The following is an 18,479-nucleotide window of genomic DNA, read 5'->3' as shown; positions in this document are numbered from 1 at the left end:
CACTTCCAGGTGCTGTTGGGTACATGCCTCCAGGTGCCATCTCTCCTCTAACTCCCTGTTCTGAGTCTTGTCAAAAATCACTGTACAATGTAGCTCAGATTTGGGCATTACAGCCCTGGGTAATATAGCCAGCAAGCCCTTTTTCCATTTTTCCCAGGTTTCCGATATCTGATCTGCGATGTCTCCTATCCAAAAGACATTAGCCTTCTTGTCTTCTCGCACTATCAATTGAGCCCCTGCTCTTTCCACACTCAGCCCATTTCTGGTGCATTCTAATTTTAATTCCAGTTTCAATAAGGCATCTCTACCTAACAAATTAATCAGAGTTCCTTTAAATACTAGCACCGGCAAAACAATTCCTTTATTTCCCATTCTCAACTGCACTGGAGTCGTGCACTGTGTCACCTGTGTTTTCCCCGAGAACCCTACCGTCTTAATAAACTTTCCTGACATGGGAAAGTGAAGGACATACTGTGGCTGTACACAAGTGAATGTGGCTCCAATATCTATCATCATTGGTGTCAGTTGCCCTTCTAACATAGCCTGAACAATGGGTTCCTCATCTGCCTCCCTTGTTATCATTGGTTAACGTCCCTTCCCACTCGAGTTCTCAGGGCACCCCTAATACCTCGCATAGGGGTTCACAGGTCCGCTTGGGCCTGTGGGGGCTGGTCCTTGGCTAAACTTTAGTTCCCTTCTTATCGGTTCCTGCTGGTGTGTGACAGGCCATGGTGTAAACGGACAATCTCTTCTCATGTGACCTGGCTGATTACATCCCCAGCTCCATCTCTCTACCCCTCTTTCCCCTGTTTCCTCACTGGTCCCCTCTGCCCATAGCTCCTCTGTCCCCCTCCTTGGGACTTCCAGTCCTGTCTGGGCTGTTTGAATTTAGTCTGTTCCTGTTAGGGCATTTGTGGGAATGCTCCTCCAAAGACGTTGATTATTGGTGATGCACCATCAATAACTCACACTGAGACGTAGGCGAGATATCGGCTTTTATTGACTGGAAGAAGGAACCAGGAGTGAGTGTCTATCATACAATGTCTTGGAGACTGAGGCCGAGCATCAGGCCGCAGATCTCCTTTATACAGGGGCCTGTGGGAGGAGCCACAGGAGCAGTCAGCAGGGGCGTGTCCCGACAGGCACATAGTTCACCACAATTGGCATGGGGTTTTCCGGCCCTTGTCTTACAGTACGATCGGTTCCTCCATATAGCGGTGCTTCATCCAGTTCGATGGCTGTACTCGGACCAGTGGTTGCTGGCAGCATCTTTTTGCTTTTCTCTTTTTCCTTCTTTTTGAGTTCTTCGAGCTGCATTTGCATTAACTTTCTTTGCGCCTCTTCCTGCTGCTCAGCCAACCTTCATTTGTCTTTTCGGTATTTCTCAACTGCATGGACTACGTGGTCTCTAAATTCTTGTGGGGTCATTGACGTCAGCCCAACCACTTCCTCCAGTTTGGATTTTACTTGTGGAGGCATTGCATCCAAAATGCTATGTCGGAACAGTGTGGTGATAAATAAGCTATTTTCCACCTCTTGTTCAGTCTCCAGTCTCCACCTTTTCAACTGGTTTTCCACGTAGGCTGCTGGGTTTTCAGTGTCTCCCAGTGGATCCCCCTTTAAGGCTTTGGGTGGATAAAGCTTCCTGAGGGCCTGCCATACCCTCTGCCTCATTCTGTCAAACCCGTCTCCATCAGTTCTCGGGTCGTTCAAGTTTACTATGCTAGCCATTTCCATTAGTTCGTTAAATTTGGAGGTTCCCATCAACCTTATCAATAGTGCCTTCAAATCTCCCATAGCCAGTAATCGTCTCGCCGTTTCTTCTTCAAAGGCTCTAACCCATTTCCATGCTCCTTCATGTAAATTGGGCAGAGTGTTTTTCAGCCCTTCTGGGTTCTGGGATCCCCAAGGGATATACTACACTTGTCCTGATCCTTTAACTAACAACGGCATCATTCTCCCTCCTTCTTCCCACCTGCCTTGGCTCTCCTCCTCGCCTGACTCCCCATCTGTCTCAGGGTATGTCTTTACTGCCTCCCACGCAAATGTCTCCGGGGTCCTCTTCTTCCCTTGGTCTCCCTGTGGAGTCCTTCCTTTCTGTCTTGATTCAATACTTGGTTGGCCCCGGAGTATTTTTTGCATCTCCTCTGGCAATCCCCTCTCAGTAACTTATCTAGCTCTCTCACTACTTCCGCAAGTCGCTTCCCTACCGCCTCCTTCTGCTCTTCTAGGCTTCTGCCTCCTACCTCTTCCCCACAAATTCTCGCATCCTCTCTCTCTCCACTTAACTCTTGCTCCTCCAATGAGCCACCTTCTCCTTCTTCCTGTCCATGTCTGTACACCTGTGGCAGGGACTCCTCATGATCCTCACTCGTGCTTGATTCCCCTCTCTCCCGTGTTTCTCCAAGACTCTCATCTCCTATCTTTTTTCCACTTCCTCTTGAATGCCTCATCTCTTCCTGCCCTGATGAGCCACTTTCTTTTCTAGTCTGTTTATTCCTTTGGTATAACCGATACTCCTCATACTCCTTTTCCTCTCTCAAGTATTTCATCCATTCAATCTCTTCTTTCATTTCTCTCTTTGCCTGTTCCACCTTTATCCTTTCTGCCTGTATCTCCTTCCATATTGCCGCTTTTTCCTTCTCGTATTGTCTTTTTCCTCCTCATTATCCCAAACTTGTAATACTCCCTGCATGTTTACTGTCCCCGTCAGCGGGGGCACTGCTTAGGGGTTCCTTCCTCATTATAGGGAGGGGGCTTTTCTGTTTCTTTCACATCCGGGTACGGAGCTGAAGCCAGCTTCTCACTGTACCTTCCTCTCTCTCCAACAGGCTGTTTCTCCATCACCTTAGTGTCTTCCTCGCTTGTAATCAATATTCTACCTGTCCTCCTCAGCCTTTCTCCCTCCGTTCTGAAGTGTTTTACCACTTACATTCCTCGTTCTCTTTTTTGCCCTCTTTTCTTAGATTTATCTTTTGGTTTGTAATTTTTAATTAGTGCCTCCATTTCTTCGCACAAGCTTACATCAAACGTTCCTTCTCTTGGCCATTTTGTGACCAGGTTTTTGGTTCTCTTTTCCCATTTTTCTGAAGTTTTTGTGATCTCATATTTATTTACCGGGAATTTTTTGCTCAGAATCTCTACTGCCATTCCTTTACCTATCATGTTGTTCTCTCTTTTTAAGGTATTTCAGAGATTCACAGTTCGTTTACTGGATAATATTATTTACTCTAATTCTATGCCTAGTCTATCGTCTATCTACCAGCGCTTTAAACTATATATTGGACTGTCCTTGTTTCCTATTCTGTTCTGCCCGTACAGACCTCTATTTAGAGCAGTATCCACAGAACTTTCTCTTTGCACCTCATCTATTCAGACCCTTATCTCTTAAGGCGGTATCCACGAGGATTTTCTCTATTTTCCCTTTCCCTGACCGTTCAGACCTTCATTTTATATGAAGCGGTATCCGCAGGGACTTACCAACATCACATGGAATTTTTCTTAACTTAACTTCTTATTAACTTATTTGTACTTACCCTCACTGCAGTGTTCTTGATCAATCCTCTGAGCCTCCTGTTAACCCCCAATTCTGCCAGATTCTTTGGACCGGAGAGACCCTTCGGCAGTGGTTCCACACTTCCCAAAACCAACAGAATTCTTAGTCCAAGTTGTCGCAGAAAGCGCTTACCTTTTGTTTGGGTGCACCCTTAATTCTATTAGCCTTGTGGGGGTCCCTAGAGGACCGGGAAGTGTCCCCAATCTGCCGTTACCTTTCCGCGGGTCTCTTTCCGGTCCTGCCGCGGTCGCCAATTTTGTCGTGGTTTCTTGTGCCCCACAAACGACCAGGAAACGCAGAAGATTCTTCAAGAAGTATTAAACTTTAATTTGCAAATCAAAGCTGAGACAGTCATTGAGCTAGTCGCTGATTGCCCACCGATCCTTGTACGTAGTAATTTTTATAGTAATCTCCTGGTTTAGTTGCATTAGCATATCCAATCGGTCTACAGTTGCATATCACAAGTACATCCGCCACTATTGTTTCTATCCATTGACTTAATCCTGTTCTAATCTACATCTCTTAGCTACCTCTCATTAACACACCATTGTCTTCTACATTCTTAAGATTTCATTCTCCTACAAAATTGGATACATACATAGCAAATAGCAAGTTCAAAGCTGACTACATAGTTTTGGTTACACAGCAAACAATGCAACTTTTACACTCCAATAGTAGCAGCTGGAATAGATTGTGTTTGGGGTGACTCGGGTCCCCAATGATCCTACGGGCCCTTTTTACACACCTGTCTTTGTAGATGTCCTGAATAGTGGGGAGTTCACATCTACGGATGTGCTGGGCTGTCCGCACCCCTCTCTGCAGAGTCCTGCGATTGAGGGAAATACAGTTCCCATATTAGGCAGTGATGCAGCCAGTCAAGATGCTCTCAGTTGTGACTCTATAGAAAGTACTTAGAATTTGGGGGCCCACACCAAACTTCTTCAACCATCTGAGGTGAAAGAGGCACTGTTGTCCCTTTTTCACCACACAGCCAGTATGCACAGACCACGAGAGATCATGGTGATGTTTATGTTGAGGAACTTAAAGCTGTCCACCCCCTCAGCCACAGATCTACTGATGTCAATAGGGGTTAGCCTGTCTCCATTCCTCCTGTATTGCACAACCAGCTCCTTTGTTTTTGCTATGTTGATGTAGAGCTTGTTTTCTGACACCACTGTGTCAGGGTGATGACTTCTCTGTAGGCTGCCTCATTATTATTTGAGATTAGGCCAATTGGTGTAGTGTTGTCAGCAAATTTAATTAGCGGATTGGAGCTGTGGGTGGCAACACAGTCATGGGTATACAGACAGTAAAGGACGAGTCTTAATACACAGCCCTGAGGAGCACCTGTGTTGAGGGTCAGAGGGGTAGAGGTAAGGGAGTCCACTCTTACCACTTGACGGTGATCTGACAGGAAGTCCAGGATCCAGCTGCACAAGGCAGGGTGAAGGCTGAGCTTCTTAAAGTTAAAAGAGTTATACCTTTATAATATTTATCCTAGTAAAATCCATATATCTACAACACAGACGACTGACAATGCAAGGAAAAAGATACTTGCAATTCCATAAAATTTCCTAGTCATCCCAAGGCATACTACAGCCATCAAAGAAAGTGCTCTGGAGGTATGAGGATCATTGTTGTAACATACTGAACGCAGCAGCCAATTACAACACAGCTAGAACTAATCAAAAGCAATGAGATACTGAGATAATATGCTCTTGTATTTTTGCTGAGGATGAAAATTGCAAGGTTACTGGAAGAAACTCCCCAAATCTTGTACAATGAGATGGACTCTTGACCCTACAATCTACCTTGTTATTGCCTTGTATATTATTGTCTACCTGCATTACACTTCCCCTGTAACTGCAATACTTTATTCTGCTTTCTGGTATTGCTTTTCCTTGTACACACTCAATGCACTGTAGAAATGAAGTGATCTGTATGGATGACATACAAAGCAAAGGTTTTCACCGTACCTCTGTTTCTGTGACAAAAATAAACCAATTTACCACTTTACATCTTATCAAGCTGGCTGTCAAGTCCTCAATTTATTGTCACATTCAAAAGACAGCACATCCTATGGTACAACACCATCAGTTTTTTTTTATTATTTGGGATGTGGTCATCACTGGTAAGGGCAACACTTACTCATCTTGCTGACTTTATACTTCCGATTGTTTGGTTAAGTACAGCTTCAATGCCATATTTATGTGAGATGACAACACTACTGTCATTGGCTGAATCATAGGTGAATCAGCATATAGGAGATAGACTGAAAATCTGGTTGAGCGGTGCCACAACAACAACCCTTCTTTGAGCATCAGCAAAACCAAAAAGCTGATTACCAACTGCAGAGGAAGCAGCTTGAAATCCATGAGCCAGTCTTCATTGGAGAATCAGAAGTGGAAAGCTTCAGTAGCTTTAACTTCCGTGACATTAACACATCCAAGGATCTGTCCTGGGACCAGCATTTAAGTGTCATCAGAAAGAAGGCATAACAGTGCCTCTACTTTCTTAGAAGTAGGAATAGAATCGGCATGTCACTGAAAACTTTGAGAAACTTCTATACGTGCACAATGGAGAGTATCCTAACTGGTTGCATCAAGGCCTAGTATGAAAACACCAATGCCCAGGAATGGAAAAGAAAGCGGTGGATACGATCTAGTCCAAAGGCAGATCCCTTCCCTCTATTGAGCACATTGCCACAGAGCACAGTCACAAGAGAGCAGAATCCATCATCAAAGACCTCCCTCCATCCAGGACATACTTTCTTCTCGCTACTACAGTCAGGCACTGTGTCAATGGAAACAGCAGGCACAGTTGATTTGTAATCAATGAAACTGAGTGTGCCACTTTAAGGAACAAATTAAAAAGGAAATTGGTCTTTACTTAGAATTCAATGATAATGGAGAGATTTCACCTCCCATTCTATGGGATACTCTGGAGGCTGTTTTAAGAGGGAAAATTTAGCAATAACTTAATATAAGAAAAAAAATAAGGAATAAAACATTAGAGGAATTACTAAATAGGCTGAAGGAACTAGAAAAAAAACACAAATTGAATTTGGCACAGGATACCTTAGAGGAAATTTTAAAAATTAGGAAGAAATTGATAGTTGGGCTACACAAGAAATCAAGAAAAAATTAATGTTTCTGCAACAGAGACACTATGAAAGTGGATCTAAGTCTATGTAAATACCGGTAAACTGAAAAAAATAGCAGAAAGTACAATTCATGGAATTAGTGATCCAAGAACAAAAATGATTAAAAAAAAATAAGCTATGTGAAATTCAAAAAGCTTTTGAAGTGTTTTACCAAACTCTATATTCCAAAGTTCCAGGGGGAAGCATAAAAAAATTGACACCTTCCTGAATTCTCTAGAGTTGCCCACATTAAGTGAAGAACAAAATAGAACGATGACTGCTGACATAACTGAAGTTGAACTAAAAGCTGCAATTAGTAGGTTTAAATTAAGCAAGTCATCAGGATCAGGTGGATATATGGCAGAGTGGTATAAAAATTTTTAAAATGAGTTAATTCTTGTCTTACTCCCCACACTGAACTGGGATCTAAAAAAAGCACAAATGCCACCCAGCTGGAAGTAAGTGATTATCTCAGCTATACCGGAAGAAGGCAAACATAAAATGGAATGCGGGTCATTTAGACCAATATCTGTTCTTAATGTAGATTATAGATTATTTACCTCCATCATGGACAAATGATTAGAGTTTCTACCATACTGATACGTAATGATCAGACAGGTTTTATATGACAACGCCAAACGCAAGACAATATATGAAGGACACTTCACATTATGGATCATACACAAAAAAATTAAATTGAAGCAATAGTGATAAGCGTTGTCACTGAAAAGGCATTTGATTCGGTTAATTGGAATTTTCTTTACAGAGTTTTACATAGATTTAGTTTCCATGACACAATTATTAAAACTATACATACACTATATGACAACCCTACTGCTAGGATTAAAATCAATGGATATTTATCAAATAGTTTTACCCTAGAAAGGGGCACGAGACAAGGTTGTGCATGGTCACCACTACTCTTCGCGTTATATCTGGAACCATTAGCTCAATACCTCAGACAAAATGATGATATCAGGGGAATTACTATTAAAGGGACGGAGCATAAATTGGCCTGTTACGCAGATGACATTTTGATCTATCTAGAGCAACCAACATACTCTTTACCTAAATTGATGCAATCCTTTGAACAATATGGTCAATTATCAGGATACAAGATCAACACAGATAAGACCCAATTACTTTCATATAACTATAGCCCACAAAGAGAAATTGAAAGTAGATATCCCTGGGCATGGTTTTTCAAATATTTGGGCATCATTATGCCAAAAGATTTGGCAAAATTATCAGAATGCAATTATCAACCTATACATAAAAAAAATTAAGGAAGATACAAGAAGATGGAACCTACTTCCTTTTTTTAGTCTCAGTTCAAGGTTTGAACCTATTAAAATGAATATACTGCCCAGACTATTATCTCTTTCAGACCCTACCAATAGAGATGAATCAAAATCAATTCAATGAATGGAACAAAATGTCATCAAGATATATTTGGCAAGGTAAAAGGCCTAGAGTTCATCTCAAAACTTTGCAATTAGCCAAGGAAAAGGGGGGATGGAGCCTACCTTCTCTCAGAGATTATTATTTTGCAGCACAGTTGAGAGCTGTGATATGTTGGTGCAACATTGAGGAGCGAATACTTCCCATCCCCATACAGGCAATTTTGGCTGCTAACAACCTACAAAGGTACATAAATACTATTGATAACCCATGGGTGAAATGGTCTCTTAAAATATGGAAAGCTATTATAAAAGAATATAAACTAGAGGGAGATATTGCAATTGTTAAATGGTATGCACATAACTCGGATTTTACGCCGAATAAACTGGATGCTAGATTTAAGGACTGGACAGCTAAAGGAATTACAGTTCCTTGCAATATAATGAAAGAAGGAATACTGTTCAGTTTTGAAATGCTTAAAGAGAAACACTTAAATGCATGGATGGAAATTACAATGGGCATTTACAAAATGCAGAAGATAACAGAGCTGTAGTTCATAAGTTGGAACAATTTGATTCATACTGGGAAAAATGGTTTAACTACTTAACTCCTCATAGGCCTGATTTTATTCTCACAAATCAATGAGTATGTTGTAAAAAAAATCACTCCCTACTTGTACATAGTTTTCTCCTTTTGTTTGTTCTTTCTTTCCTCTCTTTTCTATAAGTGCATACCTCAGATAAATATTAAGTGGAGATTTATGGCAAATATGACTATATGATATATGTACAGTATCTGAAATACATCTTGTGGAAATGTTTGTTTGATGATGAACTTCAATAAAAAATAAATTACAAACAAAAAGAAACTGAGTGTGAACAAAATCGCAACGTCCAAACAGAAATGGGTCTGGCAGAGGAAAGTGTGTTACCGACGTGGCAGAGGCTCATAGACCAATGCAGTTTTAAAGGTGAAATGTGTATAGAATACAATAAAGTAGGACACATACAAAGAGTATGTCAGTCAGACAAAAATAAATGGACGGCACAGCGAAGAGAAAAAGATTTTTAAAAAATCATGGTTCACTTTCAAAAAGAAAACTAATCAGCTTGCTCTTGATAAAAATCTGATATTGATAAGAGCGCCACGGAACACCGTGGCCTTGAGATTTATAATCTGAAAACTAACAATAGACAAGCAATATGGCCTGCACCAGAAGTAAGTAACAAATGAATTAAAATGGAATTGCACGCTGGCTCGACTGTTTCATTCATTCCACAAAATTAGTTTGAATGACATTTCAACCCTAATGATGTCAGTACCTCCAGTTGAACTCCGTCCTTTTATGTGTTTCCCCCTAGCTGTCAGCCTGTGGTTTTGTATTGCCATGTGCTCCTATCCCCACTCCTGCTCTACTCCTACCCCTGTATTACTGAGTACTCTGTCTCTCATCTGTTTCTCAACAGTACCTGTATTGCTGCCACCTGTGCCTCGTTGTGCTCCACCTATCATCTGCTTCTCTGTTTATTGCTCAGTGTATTTCAGTCCCGTGATTTCATCTGTTTGTTGCTAGATTGTGCCAATGAATTTTCCTGAGCCTTTCCAGCTTTTGTATCTGTACTCTATCTGAATATTGGCTCTACCTGTTTCCCAATTCTGGTTTTTTGATTTCTCTGGCTGTTTTGATCTCTGCCTGAACTTTGTTGCTGACTTTGTTTGCACCTTGGGACTTGTCACTCAATTAATATCACTGTGTGCACAGTACTGGGTCTGTAATTGGACCCCTGCTCCAGTGTCCTAACAACTGAACTGAAATCTGCAGATACCCAATTAAGAACTTATACTGGAGGGAAGATCATTCCTGTAGGAATGGCATTTGTAACAGTGAAATACAACAACCAAAGTTTCGAAAAGGCTCAAAGTACATAACTCTGACATTCCTATTCTCTGGGTAGACATGAAGCCAAGAAAGAAAAGAAAAAACAGCACATTCATCAACCTCCAAATCCCTCCTCCCACACAAAAAATGAACGAAATGGAACAGGCTCATTTACCTCCAAATTGTCCCTTCTACCCACACACACACGCACACAAACAAGCCAGTTCAACAAACCAGCACATACACAGAAATCACCTCAATATTTCAATCTCTTTAATCACTGAAATGGAGTCAAACATCAGCTCATGCCCCATCCTAAGGACTACCATTGCGAGGTTTGTGCACACTGTCTCCGCCTCCAATAAATAAAATATATTTATAGACATAAAAGAATTAAAATATTTGCTTCCATAATCTATCCGGAATATGTCGACCAAAGGAGCATTATGCACAGACATCATCTTGACTGGAACAACACTCGACCCTGAAAAAGAAAAAGGAGGATGGCATATGGAAATGGAGGATTTGGAGGATAAACAAGAAATAATTTCTCGAGAAATTAATGAATTCAAAGATACTCACAAGTAGAAGACGAGAAAAGGAAGGCGAGAAAAAGAAAGACCAGAAGACGAAAAGGAGAGTAGATCCAGCGAGGAAAAACCGAGAAAAGAAGAAGTAAGTAGTCCAGAGCTGTCAGAACCACTGCAGTCTCAGAGTCAACTCCTACAGCCATCAGGGAGCAGGAGTCCCAGAACCTGCGATTGTTTTCACAGCCGCAAATCTCACCTGCCGGGCAGTGTGATCTCTCTTGTCAGGAATGACATTATCCCACAAGAGGAAGAAAGCCTCTACAGCAATTAAATCTTTAGGTTTGAATGGGACATATTAAAACTTACTATGCTGAGGATGTCTGTATAGTAGTTGTATTATATAATACCCTGTGCGTATGTGTGTGTGTGTGTGTGTGTATATATATAGATGTATTCTGTATTGGGTTGGTTTATAGCTAAACAGTGAGGAGCATTTGTTTACATAATTCATTTCTCATTGTACATAAAAGTACATGAAAGGCATATGTCAACACACGCCACATAATACATATGCACCTCACTTGAAGCACGTAGTCCCAGCTCTGTGTTTTATTTGCTTTCAGTTGGTTTTATCTTTTGGAGTTACAACTAGATAATTGAGATACAAACTTCCTAAATGCTCAAAGGCCACATTATCAGGTACACCTGTAACCTGCTTGTTAATGCAGGTATGAATATAAATTGAGATGCATTTTATATTGAACCTTATAGGTAAACAGTGAGGATGTTTTATATTTAATATTTGAGTAATATTGTAAATATTTGTTGATTACATATTCTTTATTTATTTAAGTAATTCATTACAGATAATATGTTATGTGCATGCCTCGCTGAATATAAATGCAAAGTTAGACTCACATTTCAGACTCCTGTCTTTTCCTTTCAATTAATTTAATGTTTTAGAGTTCAGAACATAATATTATGTTATTATTAATTCCAGAATGGGGAGGGGGAAATGGGGGATAAACATTCATTATATAAAAATTACCTCTATATTATCTGCACCCACCATTCTATCAGACAGGGATTTCCAGATCCCAGAGTCTTGTTGCATAAGTGTTTCCATGCAGCTTTTATCATTTTTCAATAAAATCAACATTTTCAGATTTCCTTCCAATTTTTGTTCCGTTTGATAAATTGCTTGAAATCAGAAACTAGTATCATGAAATCTGTTGTTATGCAGCAGCAATCATTGCAATACATTTTTTAGAATTTATTTAAATCTTACATCCATCCCACAATGTGAGTGAGTTAAAATCTTTGCATTATGACTCCATCGCAATGTACAGACATGTGAATTTATAAATCTAATGGCTTGTAGAAAGAAGCTGTCCTGTAGCTTGTTGGTTCTGGCTTTAATGCTGCGGTACTGTTTGCCAGACAGAAGCAGCTGAAACAGTTTATGGTTGGGGTGACTGGACCCCCATTGATCTTCCAGACCTTCTTTCAGCACCTTCTGCTGTAACTGTCCTCATTGGAGGGAAGTTCACATCCACAGATGTGCTGGGCTGTCCATACCACTCTCTGCAGTGCCCGGCGATCTAGGTTTGTGATTCAGCCTGTCAGGATGCTCTCAGTTATGCCCTTGTAGAAGGTCTGAGGATCTGGGGGCTCATACCGAACTTCTTCAATCACCTGAGGTGGAAGAGACGCTACTGTGCTTTTTTTGCCACAAAGCCGGTGTGTACTGTCCAGGTGAAATCATCGGTGACGTGTATACCGAGGAACTTGAAACTACTCACACTCTCATCTGTAGACCCATTAATGATGATTGGGGCCTGCCTGTCTCCGTTCCTCCTGTAATCCACAATTAGCTCTTTTGTTTTTTTGGACATTGAGGGAGAGGTTGTTATCCTGGCACCACTGTGTCAAGGTGTCAACCTCTCCTCTGTAGGCTGTGTCATCACCACTAGAAATAAGGCCAATCAATGTTGTGTCATCTGCGAATTTGATCAGCAGATTGAAGCTGTGTGTGACAGTAGGGTCATGGGTGTAAAGGGAGTGGAGAAGGGGACTCAGAACACAACACTGGGGGGGCACCTGTGTTGAGGGTCAGAGGGGCAGAGGTGAGGGATCCCGTCCTTACCACCTGTTGGCAATCCAATAGGAGGTCTTGGATTTAGCTGAACAAGGCGGGGTGCAGGCCAAGGTCTCTGAGCTTCTTGTCAAGTCAGGAGGGAATTATGGTATTGAATGCTGAACTGTAGTCCAGGAACAGCATTCTAATGTTTGAATCCCTTTTCTCCAGGTGAGTGAGGACGGTGTGTAATGTTGTGGCTTTGTTATAATCAGTAGACCAGTTCTGTCAGTTGGAAAATTGTAGGGGGTCCAGTGTGGGGGAAAGCATGCTGCAGATGTAGTCTTTAACCAGCCTCTAAAAACATTTGCTTATAATTATGGTGTGTGTGACCTATATAGGTAAATTAAATAAATAGTGCAAAAAGAGAGAAAAAAAGTAGTGAGGTAGTGTTCAGGAGTTCAATGTCCATTCAGAAATCTGATGGCAGAGGGGAAGAAGCTATTTCTGAATGGTTGGGTGTGTTCCTTCAGGCTCCCTGATGTTTGCAATGAGAAGAGGGCATGTCCTGGGTGATGGGGATCCCTAATGATGGATGCTGCCTTTTCGAGGCATCATGCCTTGAAGATGTCCTGGATGTTGAGGAGACCAGTGCCCATGATGGAGCTGACTGAGTTTATAACTTTCTGCAGCTAATTTCAACCCTGCACAGAAGCCTACACATACCAGACGGTGATACAGGCAGTTAGAATGCTTTCCACAGTACATCTGTAGAAATTTATTCAAACTTCGGATGAAATATAGCCACTGTCATAACTTCTTTGTTACCACATCAATATGTTGGGCCAGGATAGATCCTCAGAGATGTTGACTCCCAGAAACTTGAAATTGCTCACTCTCTCCACTTCTGATCTCTCAATGAGGACTGGTGTGTGTTCCCTCATCTTACCTTTTATGAAGTCCCCAATAAATGCTTTGGTCTTACTGACATTGAGCACAAAGTTGTTGCTGCAAAACCATTCGAGCAGCTGATCTACCTTGCCTTCTCATCACCATCTGAAATTCTGCCAACAATCGTTATGTTGTCAGCAAATTTATTGATGCCATTTGAGCTGTGCCTAGCCACACAGTCATGGACGTAGAGAAGGTAGAACAATAGGGCTAAGCACACATCTTTGAGGTGTGCCAGTGTTGATTATCAGTGAGGTGGAGACGTTATTCCTGATCTACACAGACTGTGGTTTTCTAACGAAGATCCAGTTGCAGAATGAGATATAGAAGCCCAGCTTTTTGAGCAGAAATGTAGGAATGGTTCTGTTAAACACTGAGTTGTAGTTAATGAACAGCAGCCTGACATAAGTATTAGTATTGTCCAAGTGATCCAAGGCCACGTGGAGAGCCAATGAGATCGCATCTGCTGTAGACCTATCATGGTGTTAGGCAAATTGCATGGGTCCAGTCCTTGTTGAGGCAGGAGCTGATTTTAGCCATAACCAACCTCTTAAAGCTCTTCATCACCAAAGATGTGAGTGCTACAGCATAATTGCTTCCAATAGCATATCTTAATACAGTGTAAAAAGGGAAACAGAGGCCAAAACTGGTTGAGTGTAAAAGTTGGCAATTATCCGAGTAGTTTATACAGTGTAGCATTGAGCTGCCTAACTGTTACATATAATTCTAGTCTCTCGACTTTCAAAAACCTTTGAAGGATTAAGAAAGAGAGGTCACAGGGGAGCAAATGGAATTTTTTTCATTTCATAGAGTGAGAGAGTAAAGTATGAAATGAAATGGAGCAGGGAATCTGAGTTCTCTTTGGAATGGTTTCAAATTAATGAATTTATGGTGGAGCTCTACACATTTTGTAACTGCATTACCAGTCCATGAACTTTAAATAATATTTAAAGAACATGTGACATTTTTAAATAATGCATATCTATACAATGGCTCAAGTTACAAAACAATCCAACAGAATTAATATATCAACAACTAATGACACAGAAAATATTTCCTTTGCATTGTTAAGTAAAGTAAGTAGTTCAACAATAAAGGGGTTTCTATTTGCTGCATCAACATTACCCTCTTCAGTCAGGTAACATGCTGGCGTCAGAATAACATCAGATAATGACCAAGGAAAAGATAACAGATTGATTGCATTGTCTAAATTTCAGTTTAAAACAATTATGAATAACAAGTCTGGTGAAATTAGTTCCACACAGGTAAATTTTCACTACAATCACTTTTGCTATATTCATAATCATAACTTGATTAAAAAAAATCAAGATTAAATGGATTCTCATTTTTGCTCAATGGTTTTCATTATCTTATTTCTTCCCCGTTGGAGAAATTGTCCCTTACATCAAAAAATCCATTTAAAAAAATGTTCCTTTCTGTTTGGATCTTCCACTGTAAGAATCCATTAGGCCCTATGCACAGGGTCAAAGGTTACTCAACAATGAGCAAGAGATTTCATGGTGGAGAGGAACAGAGAGTGCCAGAATTTCAATCAGAAGGGAGGAATCAGAAGAATTAAGTTCAGCCAACAAAGTTAGGTGGGGGTGATTGTCATTAAATCAGCTGGAGGCAACTTCAGGATATCATAAGACCATAGATGTAGGAACAGAATTAGGCCTTTGGCCTATTGAGAATCCTCTGCCACTTCATCTTGGCTGATCCATTTTTCCTCTCAGTCCCAGCCTCCTGCCTTCTCCCCATATCCCTTCGTGCCCTGACCAATCAAGTACCTATGAACTTCTGTCTTAAATATATGTAAAGATTTGGCCTCCACAGCCAGCTGTGGCAACAAATTCCACAGATTCATCAAACTCTGGCTAAAGAAATTCCTCCTTATCACCATTCTAAACGGACTCCCCTCTATTCTGAAACTGTGTCCTCTGGTCCAAGGCTCTCCCACCATAGGAATTATCATCACCACATCCACTCTACTGAAGCCTTTCAACATTCGATAGGTTTCAATTAAGTCACCCCCAATTCTTCTGAATTCTGGTGAATACAGGTCCAGAATCATCAAATACTTTTCATATGACAAGCCACTCAACCCTGGAATCATTTTCATGAACCTCCTTTGAGCTCTCTTCAGCTTCAGCACATCCTTTCTGAGGGGCCCAAAGCTGCTCACAATACTCCAAATGAAGCCTCATCAGTGTTTTTTTTTATAAAGTCTCACCATTACATCCTTGCTTTTATAAGAGCATAAGATATAGGAGCAGATGTAGGCCATTCGGCTCATTGAGTCCACTACACCATTTAATCATGGGCTGATCCAATTCTTCCAGCCATCCCCATTCCCCTGCCTTTTCCCCATACCCTTTGATGCCCTGGCTAATCAAGAACCTATTTATCTCTGCCTTAAATGCACCCTATAACTTGGCCTCCACAGCTGTTCATGGCAACAACTTCCACAGATCTGCCAGCCTTTGACTAAAGTAATTTATCTGCATCTCAGTTCGAAATGGACATTCTTCAATCCTAAAGTTGTGCCTTCTTGTTCTAAACTCCCCTACCATGGAAAATAACTTTTCCATATCTAATCTGTTCAGGTCTTTTAACATTCAGAATGTTTCAATAAGATCCCCCTCATTCTCCTGAACTCCAGAGAATACAGCCCAAGAGCTGCCAGATGTTCCTCATTCCTTTTCATTCCTGAAATCATTCTCGTGAATCTTCTCTGAACTCTCTCCAATGTCAACATATCATTTCTAAGATAAGGAGCCCAAAACTGCACACAATACTCCAAGTATGGTCTCACAAGTGCCTTATAGAGCCTCTTATATTCTATTCCTCTAGAAATGAGTGCCAACATTCTATTCACGTTCTGCACCACCAATACAACCTGGAGGTTAACCTTTAGGGAGTCTTGCAGAAAGACTCCCAAGACCCTTTGCATCTCTGCATTTTGAATTCTCTCCCCATCTAAATAATAGTCTGCCCATTTATTTCTCCCACCAAAGGGCATGACCATATACTTTCCAACATTCTATTTTATTTACCACTTCTTTGCCCATTCCCCTAAACTACCTAAACCTCTCCGCAGGCTCTCTTTTTCCTCAACGCTACCCGCTCTTCCACCTATCTTTGTATCATCAGCAAATTTAGCCAAAAATCCATTAATACCATAGTCCAAATCATTGACATACATTGTAAAAAGTAGCGGTCCCAACACCAACCCCAGTGGAACTCCATTGGTAACTGGCAGCCGGCCAGAATAGGATCCCTTTATTCCCACTCTCTGTTTACTGCCGACCAGCCAGTACTCTACTCATGCTAGTAACTTCCCTGTAATTCCATGGGCTCTGTGCTTGCTAAGCAGCCTCACGTGTGGCACCTTGTCAAAGGCTTTCTGAACATCCAAGTACATCACATCTACTACATCTCCTTTGTCTACCCTGCCTGTAATTTCCTCAAAAAATTGCAATAGATTAATCAGGCAGGATTTTCTTTTCAGGAAAATCTGCTGGCTTTGGACTATCTTATCATGTGCCTCCAGGTACTCCAGTTCCCATCCCCTGCCAAATTAGTTTAAAGTTAAACCCTCCCTAACAGCTCTATTAATCCTGCCTGCTAGGATATTGGACCCCTTTGGGTTCAGGTGTAACCCGACCTTTTTGTACAGGTTGTACCTCCACCAGAAGAGGTCCCAATGATCCAGGAACCTGAAGCCCTGCCCTCTACACCAGTCTCTCAGCCACGCATATGCTTGATCAAGCTATTCTTGTGCTCGTTAGCACATGGGACAGGCAGCAATCCTGAGATTACTACACTGGAAGTCCTGCTTTTCAGCTTCCAACCCAACTCCCTGAATTCTCTCTTCAGGACCTCCTCCCTTTTTCTACCAATGTCATTGATACCAACGTGTACCAAGACTTCTGGCTGTTCACCCTCTCTCTTCAGAATACTCTGCACCTGATCTGAGACATCTTGTACCCTGGCACTTGGGGGGCAACACACCATGTGGGTATCTCTATCAGGCTGATAGAACCTCCTGTCTGTTCCCCTCATAATGGAATCCCCTATGACTACAACATTCCTCATCTTCTTCTCTCCCTTCTGCACCACGGAACCAGGCTCAGTGCCAGAGACCTGATCGTTGTGGTCATCCTCTGTCATGTCACCCCCCTCAACAGCATCCAAAACCAGATAACAATTATTGAGGGGGATGGCCACAGTGGTGCTCTCTATTATCTGAGCTCTTCCCTTCCCTTCCCTGACAGTCCCCCACTTGTCTAACTCCTGCAGCCTTGGTGTGACTAACTCCCTGTAAGCTCCTATCTATCTCCTGCTCACTTTCCCTATTAAGCTGTAGGTCATTAAGCTGCAGCTCCAGATCCCTTTTATATTCTAGTCCTCTTGAAATTAGTGCTAACATTGCATTTGCCTTCCTCACCACAAACTCAACTTCCATATTGACATTTAGGGAATACTGCACAAGGACTCCCAAGTCTCTTTGCAACTTAGATTTTTGAATATTCTCTCCCTTTAGAAAATAGTCAACTCTTTTATTTCTTCTAAGTGCGTGACCAACACTTCCCAAGACTGTATTCCATCTGCCACTTCTTTGCCCATTCTCCTAGTCTGTCTGTGTCCTTCTGTAGCCTCTCTACTTCCTCAAAACTACCTGCCCCTCCACCAATCTTGCCGTTAGAATACTTCTTCCTCTTCGGAATGTATATATCCTGTGCCTTCCTAATTGATTTCATTCTTGCCGCTGTTCTTTTCCAACAAATTTTGACCAATTCCTCTCTCATGCCTCTATAATTCCCTTTACTCCACCGTAATAGTGATGCATCTGACTTTAGCTTCTCCTTCTCAGATTTCAGGGTGAATTCAATCATATTATGATCACTTGGCCAGCTGGTGGCGTAGTGGCATCAGCGCCA

At 41.5% G+C, this 18,479-nt stretch overlaps 1 long non-coding RNA gene across 1 annotated transcript in view; it reads right to left on the bottom strand.

The window, feature by feature from the left end:
* Nucleotides 1-10,229: 10,229 nt before the first annotated feature.
* LOC132403007 (uncharacterized) overlaps nt 10,230-18,479 on the bottom strand; it is a 52,065-nt gene continuing 43,815 nt past the window's right edge. Inside the window, exon 5 of the long non-coding RNA XR_009515152.1 lies at nt 10,230-10,462. This is a non-coding gene — a long non-coding RNA (uncharacterized LOC132403007). The remainder of the gene's footprint in view (nt 10,463-18,479) is intronic.

The sequence above is a fragment of the Hypanus sabinus genome, chromosome 12, assembly GCF_030144855.1.
Source record: "Hypanus sabinus isolate sHypSab1 chromosome 12, sHypSab1.hap1, whole genome shotgun sequence".
Lineage (NCBI taxonomy): Eukaryota > Metazoa > Chordata > Chondrichthyes > Myliobatiformes > Dasyatidae > Hypanus > Hypanus sabinus.
The sequence above is the reverse complement of the archived record's forward strand: the minus strand, read 5'-3'. Positions and strand labels throughout refer to the sequence as shown.